The sequence below is a fragment of the Oreochromis niloticus genome, linkage group LG3 (assembly GCF_001858045.2).
Source record: "Oreochromis niloticus isolate F11D_XX linkage group LG3, O_niloticus_UMD_NMBU, whole genome shotgun sequence".
NCBI classification, from domain to species: domain Eukaryota; kingdom Metazoa; phylum Chordata; class Actinopteri; order Cichliformes; family Cichlidae; genus Oreochromis; species Oreochromis niloticus.
This window is the reverse complement of record NC_031967.2, coordinates 24,344,597-24,360,132: the sequence shown is the minus strand read 5'-3', so window position 1 is coordinate 24,360,132 and position 15,536 is coordinate 24,344,597. Positions and strand designations below refer to the sequence as shown.

The window sequence follows — 15,536 nt, the reverse complement described above, 5'->3', positions numbered from 1 at the left end:
TGCTCGCCGTCTTCCATGTTCGTGTTCTGGTTCCTCTTGCATAGGTTAGTTGTTTCCAGTATAGTTTAGTTTGTCTCCGTTTGCCATGTTTTCCCTGTGCCGTGCATTCCAATAAACCACCTTCTCACCTTCACGCCTGCCTGCATTTGGATCCTTCCTTACCTTTTCCACACGGCCCCCCTCACTCGCCGTGACAGACAGAAATGTACTTACAGAATAACATCGTCATGCAGAGCAAAGTGTGCCATCCTCACTGACTCTGATGTGATGCAGAGGATCACAAAGTGTTTTGTATGAATAATAAATGCAGAAATAGAAGCTGCACTTAAACCAGATAAGATCAGATTTTCATCTCTCTGTGCTTCTTTCGCTGCTCAGCTAACCTTAAACAGTACCTGTAGCTTTGACTACAGCAGTTGTTTTCCTGTCCATTGCAAACACATATCAGCTTCTTTCACATGTTGTGTTTCACGTCTTTCTCTATAATATCCAAATGTGTTGTTTTGCTTCAAGTCAGGATGTCTGGTCACACTTTTTGCTTTTTCTTCTTTGAAAACTCTCGCGTCATGCAAAACGCTATGTGTGGCGGAAAACTAACACTGCACATCACTCTGAACACACCATCCCCACTGTCAAATATGGTGGTGGCAGCATCATGCTCTGGGGGTGCTTCTCTTCGGCAGGGACAGGGAAGCTGGTCAGAGTTGATGGGAAGATGGATGGAGCAATCTTGGAAGAAAACCTCTTGGAGTCTGCAAAAGACTTGAGACTGGGGCGGAGGTTCACCTTCCAGCAGGACAACGACCCTAAACATAAAGCCAGGGCAACAATGGAATGGTTTAAAACAAAACATATCCATGTGTTAGAATGGCCCAGTCAAAGTCCAGATCTAAATCCAATCAAGAATCTGTGCAAGATCTGAAAACTGCTGTTCACAAACGCTGTCCATCTAATCTGACTGAGCTGGAGCTGTTTTGCAAAGAAGAATGGGCAAGGATTTCAGTCTCTAGATGTGCAAAGCTGGTAGAGACATGCCCTAAAAGACTGGCAGCTGTAATTGCAGCAAAAGGTGGTTCTACAAAGTATTGACTCAGGGGGCTGAATAATTACACACACCCCACTTTGCAGTTATTTATTTGTAAAAAATGTTTGGACTCATGTATGATTTTCGTTCCACTTCTCACGTGTACACCACTTTGTATTGGTCTTTCATGTGGAATCCCAATAAAATTGATTCATGTTTGTGGCTGTACTGTGAGAAAATGTGGAAAAGTTCAAGGGGGCCAAATACTCTTGCAAGCCACTGTATTTAACACCCATGGGATAATGGAAATCACAGGTGCATTTTTATTGCTGTTTAAATGGTCACAGGGTTTCTAACTTATTAAGTATCAAAGTGTCACTTTCAGAGTTTTGTATCTTTGTAGTCTTTGCTTTTGTTTGTTTATAATAGGAAATATATCAAGATGCTTCCTCCATACTTCATAAAAAGATCTAAAATATATTTGACTGTTAGATTAAATATTATCATGCAGCACTAAAGTGAAAAAGTTCACTTAACCTCTGAATAGATCTGTGTTCTCACTTTGTGCTGGAAATATGTTTGGCTGTGACCCCAAACACAGGAAATGACTCACTGTGTGGCTGAACTGAAGCTAAAGCTCAAGATGAAATCTACAGACAACATTTGCATTCACAGTTACATTTATTATCTGACAGCATCTCAAAGTAACATTAAGCAATAACACATTTAATCTGAAATTCTTTGTCTTACTTGGACATCAACGTCCGGATTACACATAACACCCCATTAGAAGATGCTGTGGTGTAATACCTGCAATATGACTGAATTAAATCTAAACGGTTACCAACACGTTTCTTCAATACATTTTTATTCTAATGTATAGTTTGTTAGTTTTGTTGTTCTTTTTTTCCTAAAACAAATAATAATTTGGCAAATTATACCTACTGCAGAGGTAGAAGTATTCTTTTTACTGGTCAACTCAGTTTAAGTGAGCAGAACCTGGACTATACATTGTGTAAGTAGAGCACTGCTATTCCCTCCTGAGTTGACTGAGGGGTTTTCCAGAATCACTTCGGGGATGACAATAAGTCTCCTTCTCTAGCCTCATTGTTTTTGCTTCAGCTACTTCCAGAGCCACACACTATTTGGCCCGTTGGTACCTATCACTTGTTTCCTGTGTCCCACGGCTTCACCCACCACTTCAACTTGATGGCTCTCTGCATCTCAGGTGTCAACCTTTTGGTTCGTGGATCACGAGAGGCAACAACCACTTTGCAGCCACAATTTAGTGCAGCAGTGCTGATGCAGATCATAAGTTGTTTAAACCCAATGTCCCCAGTCTCCCTATCGAAACATTTTGCTATCGAAACTGTGCTGGAGGGGAGAATTGAAGACCTTGCCACCAGCACACCCTCACTGCACAGTTTGGTGTATCAGGCCTGTCTAGCACCCTTTCCCACCATCTGATCCAACTCACCATCAGGTGGTGATCAGCTGACAGCTGAGCTTCTCTCTTTATCGAACATCATTACAGAGAAGTTCAATAGAAGAACACCACTCAGGTTCAGATCAGGCCATTCCTTCCAATCGCTCTCCTCCAGGTCACACTGTCATTGCCCAAGTGAGTGTTGAAGTCTCCCAGTAGGACAATAGACTGGCCACATGGGCCACCTTCCAGCTCTGCACCCAAAAAATTCTGGGTAGTCTGATGTGCCTTTTGGCACAATCAAGATCAATTTCCCAATTCAAAGGTGAAGGGAAACAAGCCTGTCGTCCACTGGGAGAAACCAAAACATACAGGGACCAGTCTGGGGGATCTAAGAACACACAAATCTAACTGAGAGATATATGAGCATTTACATGTCAATGCAGAGACTTTTGAGGGCAGTTTCTTTTCAACATGGGAAACAAGCTCTGAACAGTTTCTCTTGATGCCCACACCATGTGTATGATGTCCACCATGTGTCATCATGACAACAGTTTTTGATCTGTTTTCACAGAATGTTGTGCATGCTTACATGTAGCAGTGATAATTATTACTATTATTTAAGTACAGATAAATCATAAACATAAACATGTACCATTCACACAGAGATCAAAATGAAACTTCCACTGTGCTTTTTGCAACTCTGTTGTTTGCTGCATGCTGATCTATGCTCTTTTTAACAGACCACTTTTGGCTGAAACCACAAGCTGCATTTCCTGTTTTCTAGGTACCCTGGCTTGAAACCATGATGTTTTTCAGTAGATTAAAATTAAGCCTTAGGCAGAATAGATAATAATCTACAGTTTGTCACATGCAGGCATTAGAGCCTACTCAGAAGAACAAAAACATTATTCTGCATCTCTATGTTTCCAGTTGGACCTTTTAATGATTGATATTGCTTCTCATCACTGAATTTAGTAAATCCGAATTTACTGTATTTTTCTGTCATTGTTTAAAAGTCTACTGGATTCTCCATTTCTACAAGTGATAAAAACAGAGGTCACAAAACAGTCTGCTCTGGTGTTCAACAGCTTCAACAAAGTTCTTCATATCAACAACTAGAGATGGCACGATACCACTTTTTTATGTCCGATACCGATACCGATATCATAAATTTGGATATCTGCCGATACCGATATTAATCCGATATAGTGTGTTTTTTTTAATCAATAAAACTGTTTTTTTAATATCTTGCTGCATTTTGTATAAGTTCATACTCAAGTTTAAATAAACAACAACACTAAAGCTATTCTGTTATACCTGTATGTAAAAAAATACACTGCACCCAAAATATTTCATAGTTCAGCAATACTGATCAATCTAATAAACTTAAACCTACTCCATCCTCCCTATTCTGGTATTTTAAAGAGTACTTAGCAGAAATATTAAGCAACCTAACTAATAGGGTTGCAAACTCCCAGCAAAAAAAAAAAAGGGAACCACCCCCCACCCTCCACCTCATGATGCTTAATCAACATAATCAACTTTAATTTGATGCAGTGTGAAAAAAAAAATGCACAGAAATAAATAATTTTTCAAGAATAATTAAATAGATTCAACATCTTTCTTCTACAGAATTGCAGACTGCACAGATGGTATCTTCCCAAAGGAAAAAGTACTATAGCTTACTGGGGTATATTAGACATTTAACAGTTACTATATACAGTAATGGACTTCTATACATTTTACATCAGATTAAAACTTTGGGTGTAAGATTCAGATAATTATTTATTAAAAGCTAGACATTTTAAATGAGAATAAGAAAGAAAAGTATGTCTTTGTGCCCCCTTTTCCCTGTTAATGCCCTATCGGCCCCCCTGGCTAAACTTTGCTAGATCCGCCCCTGCATAGTTACCAGCCGTCAGCTACATAGAAAAGGATCCTGGTCTAGAAAGTAATATTAAATAAATTCTAACAACAGCTTATCAAGCTTAAACGCGCTGCTGTTGTTCAGCTGCTGTTTTCCTTCTTGTGGTGCAAAGTGGGCCAAAAACAAAGAAGAGAGACGGACTCGCGACAGAAAAGCCGATCAGCTGATCATTAAGGAGTTTCATGAAGTAGCGGCAGGAGAGGGAGAGAGAGAGAAGAGGCAGACGCTCCATATATCGGTGGTTAAGCTTAACGCAGGTACGCTTTACAAACATTCAGAGATGAACTTACACACTTGCTTTACTTCTCTCTGGGATAACTTCCTCGGAGATGAAATGCTGGTTTGCTAGTGAGGCTACAAATACACACAGCCGCTCTATCACTTGACGCACACTGCTCCGACTGCTACGGTTATGAGCCGAGTTACGCCGTGTCGCAAGTTTTGTGAGGTGCTTTTTTGATATTTAATGGATCGGATTACATTTTTTATTTCTCGCCGATATCCGATCCAGTAATTTACGTCAGTATCGGACCGATACCGATACCTAATATCGGATCGGTCCATCTCTATCAACAACTAAAGTTGTTGATTTTGACTAGAGATGTCTAAAACCGATATCATAAAATTGGATATCTGCCAATACCGATATGAATCCGATATAGTGTATTTTATAATAAAAAATATAATTAAAAAAACTCAAGTTTTAAAAAAACAAAACACTAAAGCTATTCTTTTATACCTGTATGCAAAAAATACACTGCACCAAAAATATTTTACAGTTCAGCAATACTGATCTTTTTATTTAAACTTTTAGAAGAACTTTAAATGTAAGTATTTAAAGTAATATTCAAAAAGTACTTTAAAATGCAATTTTATGCAGATTCCAAAAACTCTTTGGTTCTAAAAAAATTTGCAATATCAGCAGAAGCGGTTTTTGATAGGGGTGACATGGGCGGTTGCCCAGGGCTGCATCGCAGTGGGGGCGGCATCAGGGGCATCGGCAAAAAAATGTTGCTCGTACTCATGCTGCCCTGACATCACGCCAGCGCATTTTGGGGATGGCACCGATCGATGTTCTTACGGCCATTTGCTGGGAGTAAGGGCGCCCTCCGTTTGCGAAGTGTGCCTGCTGCCTGCGGCACAGGCAGGAGATGGGCGGGACGGCAGGGGATTCTTTGGCTGGCTGGAGCAGCATCTAATAACCAACTCGCAAAATAAAATAAAATAAAAACAATCCAACAAACACGAAAACACCAGACATTATGATACAGACTTATAATTTGCAACTATGATTTTTTTCTAAATTCTATAAAGTGAGCGCGAGAGTACGGCGGCCCTGAGAGGCCAAATGGACTGCAACTTAAGAAAACTCTAGCAATAAGAAAAACGCTGCAAAAGCACACAAAACACAACTGAAATAAGAAAAACGACAACGGAAATAGGAAAAAAGGAAACACAAATAGGAAAACCAAAAACACAAATTGGAAAAAAAAAAGAAAAAAGGAAGTGTTTCTGGGTAGACGATAACCCGACGGACCAGTTGCAGGAACCCAAAACAAGGCCCAATCCAGCGACCGCACGCTTCGGAGTGCGCGCAGTTCGCGTACTACGTACGGTGCGTACTAGGAAGTATGAGAAGTGCGGAAGTGCGAGGCTTGTGAAATGGGAAGGTCTGACCTTCGTCGCGCTGCTCAGGTTGCCTAGTAACCATGATACTAACTGCGAAAAACGTTTCAAACAGCATTGTTTGACAGAAATGAAGGAGATTTTTTTTTTGTTTATTCATTTTTTTATGACCTCGCTTTGATTAGTTGAGTATCTGAGGCTGAGACCACAGGACTTTAAAAACATTATTGTTGGGCGTCATTTCTGTACTGAGCAGTCATTTTAAGATTAGTTAGTAAATAACAATTAGCTAATGTTGTTCATGAGACTAAAGTCATCTCACTTTGGTAATGTAAATATAATATGGCCAATACTGTATTTATTGTCAGATTATTATGATATATTACAGCAGTGAGCTTGATCTGTGTCAAAGATTCAAAGATTCAAGTTGCAGTTATTTATTTTCCTATCACCTTAAATCTTCACTCAAAGACAAGTATCTTTGACAGTGTATATATAGATGTATTATATATAAGAGACAAATATTGTTCGTTTAATATGTTGGCATTACTAAATTTGGCTCAATGTGTACATATATGGGTAGAAAGAAAATGTACAAGCTGTGATTACTGTGTCTGATAGAATAAAGAGTAGACTGATATATTAAATATTCCTTTATTGGGTGAGAAAATCATACCATGTCATAACTGCTTTAAGACATACAGAATAGATATCAGAGCCTTAACCCTTTAAGACCTACCATAGAACCAAGTCCGCCAGAGCATATATTATATTTTTACATGCCGTAGTGCCATTTTTGGGAGCATTTCAAGTTGCTATACATCAATACAACCATTATAGCCCAAATTTTAATAATATGTATGCATTAAGTGCATAGTAATTACATAAATTCTCAACACTATAGATTAACTTACCTCAAAATATATAAAGCATATAAACAATTACAGCACTATGATGCAACAAACACAGCAGTACTACTAATCCAAAATACTCAAAGCTATATAAGACATCTCCTGGATGCACTGGTACGCATCTTCAGTGATATATCCTGGGGTCATCAGGTGTTTCAGGTCTCACAACATCATAAACCCTCACCCTGGCGTCCCAGCCGAGGGTGACCAGGCCCCGACTTGCGTACAAGTCGCTACCCATGGATCAGCCTTCTTAATCCACAGCCAACTTGTGCCTTTCTCTGCCGCTTCGCTCACAGCCTGGACCCTCTTCTTGGCTGCCCCAGCCGCACCCAGCCGGCCTAGGACTTTACTGAGTGATCATTCTGCAAAGCCCATACAACCCACTTCTATGGGCTCATAGAAAGTCTTCCAACCCCTTCCCTGCACTCCTGTACTAGTTCCTGGTACTTTCCACGTTTCCTTTCATTGGCCTCCTCAATCCACTCTTGAGTTCCAGCATGATCAGCTGTTTTAAGGCCTCAGAAATAATGATCATGTCTGGCCGGAGGGATGTTTTTGCAATTTGCCTTCTTTGGAGCATGATTGATTGATTGATTGAATCTTTATTTTGAACATGTTAAAAAAGTACAACAACATAGAATTCAAAGAGACAAATAAACAAAGCAAAACAAAAGGAAAACGAGCAACCACAACTACAAATAACTTTCATGTTCAAAAAGGAGCAGGATGATGGTGCTTGTTAGTGCTGATTGCTGAGGCAAACTTTTCAGCAACTATTCTGAGCACCTGGTTGTGCCGCCAATGATACCGACCATCGGCCAGGGCCTTTGGGCAGCTGCTAAGGAGGTGTTCTAGGGTCCCTCTTCCAGAGCACAGGGGACAGACTGGTGTCTCGCTCTTCCACACAGATGGAGGTTTGCTGGGCTTGGCAGAGTGTCATATACTAGGAATCGGATCCAGTGGAAGTCTGCCTGCATGATGTTTGCCCAGGTGACCTGACGCTGAAAGGTGCTCTCCCACCTTGTCCATGCTCCCTGCCTCTTAAGGCCTACAGCCCTACTTACTCGCTCCTCCTCCACACCTGCTCGGACCTCTTCCTGGAGTAGCTGCTGTCTCTCCTTTCCCTTTGCCCTGCTGACCTGGGCCTTTGGGAAGTACCCCAAGCCTGCTCCCTATGTTGCCAAGACCCCCACCAGTGTTTTCTGCCTTAGGCGTGACTCTGCCATCTCAACTGCCATCTCGGCCTTCCACTTTCTTCCTGTCCTTACCTCAATACCTGCTGATGCCACCTTGCAGTCTTTAGAATCTCTGTACTGTAGGGCTTCTCGTGTGCGAGCCACCTTGAACTCTTCTGTGAGACCACTGAAGGGTAACTGCAAGCTGTTGCTTGCCCCATACAAGGCAGCACTGGTTTCGGGGAAGTCACAGCCACTTACGAAGAAAGCCACTGATCTTCCTTTCAAGGGACTCCACAGTAGTTGTTGGAACTGTATAGACAAGCAGAGGCCACAGGATTCTGGGCGGGATGGCATGCTGGTAGATCCAGGCTTTAAATCTTCCAGTCATGCTGGACTTATCCACCTTAGTGAGTCACACTCCCAGCTCCTCATTTGCCTTCTTAATGGCAGCAGAGTCTAACTGAGATGGTACAGCCTGTTATTATGCCTTTCCTGTGGCGGTGCCAGCCTGAAGTAACTGACCTAGAAGTGACCCTAAGCCTGAAGTTGGTGTAATAGTCCAGGAACAGGTCCTTGATCTTGCTGGGGACATGGTGAAGGTGTAAAGCATGCTCAACCAGTTTGTGTGGGATAGACCCACAGGCATTAGTCAGGTCCAGCCACAATACAGCTTCATATAACTGAAAAAAACACGGACATTTATTTTTAGCTCCATTCTGATGCTGATACATACTTTAGGTTTCTGAATATTAAACTTGTTTCTGCCTTTCATAGTGTGTAACTTGAAGGCCCTGAGTACTTTCTCCCACACTGAAAACACTGGGATGATAACATTATTTGAACATTACCTAATAAGACTGATTCAGGACAGACAATTAGTTATGTTAAACTTTTCTAGCAGTCCTTCACAAACAGGGAACAGTCTGTCTATTCTCTCCATCTGTCAGCTGCTGCTGGCTCTTCCTCCTCCTCTTCCTCACACACTGCTGAGTTTGTCCTGGTGGATCATCAGGGGTGCATAGCCTCACAGATGATGTGCAGCAGTGGGTCCCTCAGTCTGTCCTCACTCTGGACACTTGCAGTTGTCACACATGGAAATCAAATGTGTGATAAGCTGCAGGATTCAAACACAAGTGTAACTTATAAACACATGTTCATACTTTTATTCCACAATCAGAGAGAAAGAAACAGAGAGAGAGTGCAGGACAGACAGACAGGTGACAGTCTCAGGTGTATACACTGCTACACAACAGCACAAGAGAAGGAGGATTTAGTGTTTGTGTTATTACGAGTGCTAAACAAGAAGAGTTCCAGATGGTACAGTGGACACATGTGTGACTCCTGTGATTAAAGCATCTTTCTTTCAGCTTAACGAGTGAACCGTCAGCTCGTTCAAACACACCTTAAAGTCCGTTTGGCTCGACACCACCGAACAGAGGCAGCAATATAACATAGCTAACATTAACAGTGCAGTGAATCCTGCTTGTGCCGTCATATTCAGGACTGCAAACCGAGCAGCATCACTGACTTTCAGCTTGTTGTGTTTGTGGATATATGACTGACTTTAATTATCCATAAAATCATCACATTCTCTGTGAGATTAAGGTCAACTATTGAACCGCGTATATTTTAACCTCCTAGGACCTGGCGTCCACATATGTGGACATCACATTTTGGGTTATTTAGACCAAAATACTCAATTTTGCTCTACAAGGGCCTGATACCCACTTACAAGGACATCATACCGCTACTGTTCTATGGACATTTTAATCCTCATATGTGCCTCTCATTTTTCTTAGAAACAAAAATTAGGTAAAAAAAAAAAAATCTGGTAATTCTTTATTTTTACATTCATCAGGTCCCAATAAGCCCAAATATCAAAGAGAAATTAAAAATGGATGCCATGGAAGAGTTTGGGTCTTAGGAGGTTAAAGCGAAGGCTTTAAAACCAAGTTAGTACAAACATCGCTAATGTCACATAACTTTGCCGACATGTGGCCAACAGTAATGTTTTAATGTTCTTCATTATTAAACATTCGCACATAAATGGGTGACATAATATTCAGTACTTACTTTTGAAAGTTTACTCTTCGGCCGCCCTCTTTAGGCATCCGCCGCTTTTTTCAGCAAAATTATCCACCCCCACCGCCGCGCTATGAGTTGTGGGATATATGGGACCACAAAGTGTACGCCAGACCACATTTCAAATTTGGGGAAATCGACGGCGCATTTGGAGTACACTTCGGGTTGGGACAGCCGTCGTTGCGTCGCTGTGACGTAATAGGTCTCAAAATGCGTACTCCGCTGGATTGGGGCATAGCCCAAGTGTCTCCCAGAGCTCCAGGAGATGATGTCACACAGGTTCGTGGCAGCAATCGGCTGACTGTCGTTGATAACTGTTGCGCCCCAGGTTGTACAAATAGACGAGGAAAAAAGAAAGGCATCCCTCCAAGGTGAATATATCGAAGTCTTTATCTAGTGGACTGTTGTAATATATATTGGACCTACTTGTTTTTCTGTTGCATGTTGATTAGGTCTCTTACTCGGACTATCATACTTAAGTTAATGTATGTAAAAGATTTTCTTAATCTGTTTAACCCCACTTTATCCTACTTGGTAAAATTATAAACCAAAACATTTCTGCACAATTGGTTCTAAGTTTAGTACAAGCTAGTAGTGGTATCATGTACTTTAGCAGAGAATAGAATGATTGACAAAAATGTGGTTTATATCTTAACACCCCTCTTAATATACTTATTTTGTGTTTGTAATAGAGATGGCACGATACCACTTTTTTATGTCCGATACCGATTCCGATATCTTAAATTTGGATATTTGCAGATACCGAAATGAATCCGATATAGCTTTTTTGTAATCAATAAAACTGTTTTTTAAATAAATATTTTGCTGCATTTTCTATAAGTTCATACTCAAGTTTTAAAAACAAGACACTAAAGCTATTCTGTTATACTTTTATGCAAAAAATACACTGCACCCCAAATATATTATAGTTCAGCAACACTGATCAATCTAATAAACTTAAACCTGCACCATCCTTCCTATTCTGGTATTTTAAAGAGTACTTAGCAGAAATATTAAACAACCTGACTAATAGGGTTGCAAACTCCCAGCAAAAATCTCTCAGAACCACCCCCCACCTCATGATGCTTAATCGACGTAATCAACTTTAATTTAATCCACGTGTAAAACAAATGCACAGAAATAATCAATTATGTTTTTAAAATAATTAATAGACTCATCACGCTCTGATGTGGAGAATAGATGACTTCAAATGTTCTGTTAGCAAGATGTCAGAAGTGAAAACACAATAACTAAATGAACATATAAATAATGATAAAAACAGCTGGTTACAGTGTGAGAAACACACTCTTCACAGCTTCTCTTGACAACTATATGCTGAATATTTTTCTAAAGGAGAGTTTTCATCAGTTCTCACAGTGTGGTATTTTTCCCAGTACAGGTAGATCATATAAAATGTGCAGTCCACACAGAGAACAAGTGCAGAGCTACAGGGGCACACCTGACACTTTTTAACCCTCCAACTAAGGAAATACTTCATATTTATATTTGACAATGTCAGCATGTAGTTGCCAAGACAACACCTCTGTGCTGTTATTGTCTGCATTTCTTGTTGCCTCTTTGCTAAAACAAGTCATTTGCTGAACAAAACATTATTCTCTTCAACCACAGGCTGCATTTCCTCTTTTCTGGGGCTCAGACACAAATCATGAGTCATTTTCAGTTGATTAATAAACAGCATATTGCAGAAAGATTGAAACAACATTTGTATACACATATAAGCATCACAGGTCAATCAGAGGAACAAAGAAGTGTTGTTGTGATATTATTTTGAAGAAAATGTTGCATTTTTAAAAGCACCACAGTTATTTGACACAAATCAAACTGTACACAGCATCAGGTGGAGTTCATGGAGGAAACCCACACAGATGCAAACTCCACACAGAATCACCTCCACCTGTGATTCAAGTCCCCTAAGTCAGTGAAAAGGCTGCTGAGCACAACGTGAGAGCAGTTGTTACTTCCCATCATGTTGACAGCTTTAGTTCATTTTGGAGGGCTGTAAGCTGTTGTAAATGACAATGAGTGTCTTTAAATGAATGCTCTCTTTCAGTGGATTCATGCACAACACTGAAAAGCTGTAACATGTACTCTCAGTCTGACACACAACAACAACACACTTTATTTATGTCACACTTTTATTAACAAAGTTACAAAGTGATTCACAGAAAGAAAATAATAATATATTAAAAATCAAAGAAATAGTTAAAAACAGAAAAACAGATCTACAGTACATTAAAGTCCATTAAAATTATTTTCTAATGGCAGAGAAACAAGTGAAACACACTGAGCGATTCTTTCTGAAGGAAATATAAACTCAGACTATCAGGATCATTGCTTTGAATTCAAAATCTTCTCCTTTTCACTCAGTCACTTTGAGCTTTTGAGAAACTTAAAAGAGAAAAACAGCTAAAGAGCTGCTGTTAAGATTTTAGAGCTGTGGCTGAATTTGGATTGACATCATTGTAGTTAGAGCTCTCCTCTGGGTCACCACGTTGCCCTGTTGAGGTGATCAAATGAAAGCATTTCAAAACAAACTCCCTCTGTTTTGTCCACAAATGCATTTATTATCAGTGAGAATAATTACCAATGTATATTTTGCATTTCAAATCTCACATTTTGTGCACTCACTTGTCTTGTTAATGACTTTGAGCTGAATCACAGATGTGACATTGGTGTAATCACCTTCTGCTGGACCTGAAATAATAATCTGATTGACTTTAATGTTAAACACAGTTATTGTATAATCATCCAGCTTCCACAAGCTCTATATTAATGAAAGTGTAAACTTTACCATTTTCAGTGTTTTCACATCTTCTGACTGTCTCATAGACACAACGATCACCTGCAGGTCAGAGAAAATCAGTCACCTCATGTCTGTGATACTAATTTAAACACAAATATTCTTGCAAATAACATTTATATTAAAAGCTGCAGCAGATGTAATCAGTACAGTCTTGTTGCAAATAGCATCCGAATATTTGTAACTACATGAAAAACTAACCATGAAGAAGAGAGGAGTACACTTGCTGCTGATCTTCAGCCTGATTGAGCTTCTGCTCATTAGCAGCACCTTTATTAAAATGTAAAATGAGACTTTTGCTTTTTCATGGACCTCATGATGCATTTGTGTCTCTGAATGATAAAGACTTTGTAGTAAGTAAAGGAAAAAGTCTCACTGTTGGTTCTTCTGCAGCGATACAACAAGAGCAGTAGAATAATAATGAGAGAGACTCCACAAACCAGTCGAACAGTCAACCACACAGGAGATGAAGAGCCGTCAGCTCCTGACACAGTTACAGTAACAAGAAACAATAATTATTAATAATGAACTTAAAATGACTTGACTCCCCACAATGAACACATCAACACAAGTCCAGTCTCTTAAATTTCCTCTTAAAATGTTGACTTCAGTAAATCTGCTTTACAAACTTTTACTATATAAATATGTCAAACAGTCAAATCTTAATATAAAGAAACAAAAACTGATGTTTACATTGAGATTTTCTGTTTCCTGTCAGAAACTGTCAGCATGACTCTGCTCTGTGGTTTGATGTTGTGACTCCTGTTCTACACTACTTGCAGTGTTACTTGTAGAATTGCTGCAGAACTAATTGTGAATTTATGTTGATTTGGAGATTTGCTGAAAGTGGTTGTTTCACATTAATAATCCCACCTAGTCTCCCCTCCTTGGATCACATTCCTGACACTGATTCTCTAGACTCCACATTTTACATGACTATTCAAATTCAACCATTTCCAATAAGAACATTATTACAATGCCAAAGAGGTTACCATGAGATGTAATGCTGTTTGGCCTTCATAATAATCCTCAATCATCAATCTATTCATCATTGTTGCTGAATCCAAACTCACCAGTTGTGTTAATCTGAACTTCTTGGCTGTCCTCTGTGTAGTAAACTGGATCTCCTCTCCCTCCTCTGCAGTGGTACAGACCTCCTTGTGAGACACTAATAACTCTGTTTGCTTCATTTCCTCTCATGAGCTGAGCTTTAGAAGAGACTGAATCACGTCTGAACCAGTCAAACTTCCAGCCAGCAGAGCCCTCCACAGAGCAGCTCAGTGTCACACTGCCCCCTGCTGGTATGACTGAACTTTGTGCTGTCAGTGTGGCTCTGGGTTTACTTGCTGTTGAAGAAACAAAATAAGAAAACATTCAAACATAACAAAGAATAAACTTGTTACAGTACTGATCACACTTTAAACACTGATTAATTTATCTAAAAACACAAACAGTAATTAGTAATCCTGCATGCAGTGATGGGAGTAGAGAACTGGTTCCCAGTTTAAGTCCTGGGAATCATTAGTCTCTGCCTGCTTATCGATCCCACTTATCAGTTCTTGAACTCTCGCTTTCAGTTTGCAGTAACAGTTTTCCTGTTAAGACAGATGTAAACATGAAAACATTAAATGTCAGCATGAATCATGGTCCAACTCACATGAAACTGTCAGTCTGAAGGCATCACTCCATCCTGTTAAGAGATAGTCACTGCTACCCCGACATCTGTAGTCTCCACTGTGGGACACTGAAACTCTGCTGATCCTGTATTCACTGGATGTTGGAGGGCTGTTTGTGTTGGGTGCTGTCCATTCATATTTCCACACCTTTCCTTCACCTCCCTGAATCTCACATCTGACAGTGATTGTCTCACCAGTGAACATCTGAGACCAGCTGTACTGCAGTTTCACAGCAGCCAAAACTGTTCAACAAACAAATATAAACAAATATGAGACCAGCTGTGCTGCGGCATCACTGATGGAAACTTTCCACAGTAAAATTTCTCAGTTAGGACACAAAGGGAATGAACATTTTGATCATCCCTGTAGCTGAATCTCCTCCTGCTGGCTGATTGAAAATGGAAAAGAAAAATATTTTCTATAAAAAGGCCGATTAACAAAAGTCAGAAGTTTGCAGCTTGAAATCCTAACAGAACAAAAACAGATGCAGAAATCTGAAATGAATGTTTTATGTTCACCTTTCTGTTCAGATCAATAACTTTAAAACAGCTGAACTCATTTCAAGCATTTATCCACTGATTCAAATATATAAAAGAGGATGAAGTGGTTTCCAGTAACAAGGAAAGGTGAGCAAACACTGCATTAATGAAAACATTCACTATTATTTCCATATTTATTTTCAGAATGGAGCTCAAGGTGATGATCATTTATATGAAAAAGTCATTTATGGCCCCACCTGTCAGGTCATTTATGGGGATAATAAAAGTAACATAATTTTATACCAAATCACAATCATGCAGTGGTGAAGGCTGGGAGCCTGATACCCAGAGCGGAGATGTCGGAGTGGGAAACTGGATGT

The 15,536-nt window shown here is 39.8% G+C and overlaps 2 long non-coding RNA genes across 2 annotated transcripts in view; both read right to left on the bottom strand.

Moving 5' to 3' along the window:
* Nucleotides 1–15,536, bottom strand: part of LOC102079958 (killer cell immunoglobulin-like receptor 3DL1) — a 77,454-nt gene that overhangs the window by 40,602 nt on the left and 21,316 nt on the right. Inside the window, exon 3 of the long non-coding RNA XR_002061315.2 lies at nucleotides 14,659–14,919. This is a non-coding gene — a long non-coding RNA (killer cell immunoglobulin-like receptor 3DL1). The remainder of the gene's footprint in view (nucleotides 1–14,658; nucleotides 14,920–15,536) is intronic.
* Nucleotides 12,670–13,176, bottom strand: LOC112846254 (uncharacterized). Its single transcript, XR_003219144.1, has 3 exons — nucleotides 12,993–13,176; nucleotides 12,830–12,895; nucleotides 12,670–12,698 (listed from the first exon to the last, which is right to left on the bottom strand). It is a non-coding gene; the product is annotated as an uncharacterized LOC112846254 (long non-coding RNA).